This window comes from Oreochromis aureus, linkage group 13 (genome assembly GCF_013358895.1).
Source record: "Oreochromis aureus strain Israel breed Guangdong linkage group 13, ZZ_aureus, whole genome shotgun sequence".
Taxonomy (NCBI): Eukaryota; Metazoa; Chordata; class Actinopteri; order Cichliformes; family Cichlidae; genus Oreochromis; species Oreochromis aureus.
In genome coordinates this window covers 28,495,665-28,499,242 of record NC_052954.1, presented here as the reverse complement: position 1 = coordinate 28,499,242, position 3,578 = coordinate 28,495,665, and the positions used below count along the sequence as shown (strand labels likewise).

General features: G+C 39.7%; 1 non-coding gene across 1 annotated transcript; it reads right to left on the bottom strand.

The window, feature by feature from the left end:
• Window positions 1–713: 713 nt before the first annotated feature.
• Window positions 714–786, bottom strand: trnat-ugu. The gene has a single exon. It is a non-coding gene; the product is annotated as a tRNA-Thr (tRNA).
• Window positions 787–3,578: the final 2,792 nt, after the last annotated feature.

Below are 3,578 nucleotides of genomic sequence, written 5' to 3'. Positions count from 1 at the left end.
CAGTGTCTCAGGTTGCAAACACAGTCATTTAAATGTCAGGAAAGGAGTTTACATTTTCAGTTTAGACAGATATATTTTGTGTTTGTACTGTATTATCTTGCACACAAATCACTGGAACTTATCATAGAGTCACACCTACTCCGCTCAAATTAGTCTGCGTAGTAATCACAGTAATCACGTTGTGGCACCCATTTCCTTCTCTCCAGCCCTGGCCTCAGCAGCTGAAAGACAACATTTTCCAAGAGAGTGCTTGCTTAGAGATATTCTGCCTTCCCGTGTTGGAAATTCATCCAGCAATGCTGAGAGTCTTGAGATTACTATTTGGATGCATGTTGACTGCTCAGAGTACAAATAAGGATAAAGAATATACAGCTCTGAACTAAACCTGTAACCCAGGTGGTTTATGTTTCTGTGGCATGAAGCCAAACTTTTAGAGCATTTTGTGGAACCATGGGACAATACCTCCACCACTAAATGTATACTTTTAGTAGTTTATTGATCCCCATGGGGAAATTACTCTCTCTGTATTTGAACCATTCACTCAGTGAATCATTGGGCAGCCACTAAGCAGGCGCACCGGGGAGCAGTGTGTAGGGACGGTACCTCGCTCAGGGGTACCTCAGGGTGGCCGTTCAGTGGAGCCGAACCCCCGACCTTCCAATCATGGGGCGACCACTCTACCTACTGAGCTATCCCTGCTCAAAATGATTCACAGGCCCCAGCGAGATTTGAACTCGCGACCCCTGGTTTACAAGACCAGTGCTCTAACCCCTGAGCTATGGAGCCTGGGACAAATGTAAAGTATACATTATCATTATTAAATGCAGCAATATGTCTTTATATGACTCGAGATTTTAGCACAATAATATAGACCCTTTTGTAGTCTTGTGAGCATGCACAAACTATCTGGACATTTTTGTGGGAATAAAAATTTTAGATTTTCATCAGTGTTGTAAAACTGAACTTTGCAACACTGCAGTAAACTATCAGTATGGCAATCACCACCATCTTCCATAGTTACATAAAAGTCATTCCATAAATGATGATATCCTAAATAATCAAAAATATGCTGAGTTGGTCGGTGATTATTACATCCTTTGTACTTTCAGTTCAGGCATTGCATCTCTTTAAAAGGTTATCTTCAGGCAGAGAACTGTTGTGGTGTTGAGTGATTGACAGAAAGCAAAAAGTGGCTTAATGAATGTGTGGATGGGAAAAACTCTCAGCAGAATCCTGCATGTTTACTATGATGGTTTACTTAACTCCAGAACTTGTCTTTTAATATTAAACAACAGCAGATGGCTTCTGAAGGGAGGAAAACAAGCCTCGATATCTCCTGCTATGCTGAATGTGTGCAGGCACCGAGAGGAACAACGCAGAGGCAAAGGGGAAAACTACAAGTCTGGCACAAATAGTGAGAATAAAAGCGGTGCGATATTCATCCTGGAGAGAAAGTCCTCGGTGTTCACGGTGTGACATTCTCACACTCTGCTGTTTGTGTTTTAAAGCAGTCGACAGAAAAAGGCAAGGTTTCAATCAAGAAACACGCTGGTCTGATGGAGAGAAAGCGAGTCATGCGAAACCACATGTTTTAAATGTTAGTTAATGTTGTTTAGCTGTAATTTGAGGTGTGTTTCATTTCCTGAAGCTGTCACTCTTTCTCCAATGACCTCACTCTTAGAGTGCGCTTGCATTTGAGGCCCTGTTCGAATATGAGGCTTAAGTGGCCCCAGAGACCCCGACACCATGTAATCACACACACGCACACACATATGTACCCTGAAATTTAATGATCATGTGAACCACAATGAAAATGTGTGTGCGTTGCACTGCGTGAATGTGTGTGCAGACTAAACACTGACCGACATTGCTATTTTTACTGATTAGAGGTTGTTCATAACGAGACCTATTAACATCAGACCTTAAAACACATGCATGCACACCAAAACTTCGGATTCAGTCTGCAAAAGGCAGAGCAAGAACATACCCGCTGGTCAAAGCAAGTGCTTGTAATTGTCACAGTTGAAAAGGTAAGCGATTTTTTTTTACATTACATTTTTTACTTGAGTTTTTTTTTTTTTTTTACACTTGGTTGTTTTTAAATACAAATCGAGCGAAAATGTTTACCTTCACAAACATATTCAGACGCTTTATCTGGTCTTCTCAGATTGTTTGCCTTTTGAATTAGTGTGCAGGCATACATATATAGTACTTCATATCCTACAGTGGCATTTTGTGTTTCAGTTGTGAGCACAGCTGGACAGCAGTGGCTGTGTGACAGTGATGTGTAGTGGAAAAGTGAGCTGAAAGTGGTAGTGTGTGCTCGGGTGTGGAAGAATGTGTTTTTCATGTACTTGTCATGTTTATATGCCATCCACAGATAGGCATATGTTTTTAGGAAGGCATCTGTTTCATTTTTTATTTATCTCTATTTCCTTTCATCGACCCTTTTCCTCCTTAATGCTTTGCATTCATTATTAGGTGCATTCTCTCTCTCTCTCTCTCTCTCTCTCTCCATACATATATATATATATATATATATATATATATATATATATATATATATATATATATATATATATATATACATATATGTATATATAATTTTAGATATATACGACTACAGTGGTGATTCATATTATTAAGGAGGAGAACCTTTTCTAGAGTTACCATTTTATACTGCTGCTGTCAACATCTAGAGAGAGGAGAAGGGTCAAAAACAGGACAAAGCGCTTGGGAGTTTTGCATTTAATGAATTTGCTGTCACCCTCTCCATCTGAACAAATAAGCCTTTACCATCCAAAGAAAACTGTGCATCTCCAAAATATAAACTAAGGAACTGAGTACGTGTGCTGACAAAACATCACAGTTTTTTTAAAGGTGTTAAAATCCTAGGAGCTGGCATGTAAGTGTCTGGTGTGAACATTAAACCAGGAAATAGAAAAGGGCAATTTATCAAATTCAGAAAAGAGTCAGGAGCAAGGGAGCAGTCAGTGTACAACAACAATCCAAAATCAGGACAAGCAGGTAATCAAAACAAAAAGAGTCATTAGCAATCAGGAAGACAGGCAAAACCAAAGATGAATGTCAAGCTGGAAACTGTGTGCATGCTGAGTGGAGGGTGAGGGGCAGGTGTGAAGGCAGGTCATGATCAGGTGTCCACTACACGGTTGGATCCACGATTACACAATTACATACATGATATATTACATATTAGATACACGATTAAAAGGTGCACAGCATGCACTGCAATAGTTTAGCAAGGTTCACCTTTGCATGTGGGGCTCACCATTTTCAGGAGAAGAATGTAAAAATCATGTAAAGAGACAATGGCAACCGAAGCGGTGTGTGTGATACTAGCTGTCTAGTGTACTCTGTGTCACAGCTTTACATAACTGCACCAGCAACATTATTTTTTCTCACTCTGCCATGTCTATGTATATATATGAGCAGAGAAAAAAAACTCAGGTGTAGGCAAGTGCTTTGTACATATATTGGTCAACAAACAATTGACTGTAGTGTAAAACCCATTTTTATTCCCACCCCAAACCTAATGTTTGTGTTGTTTACCCATAATC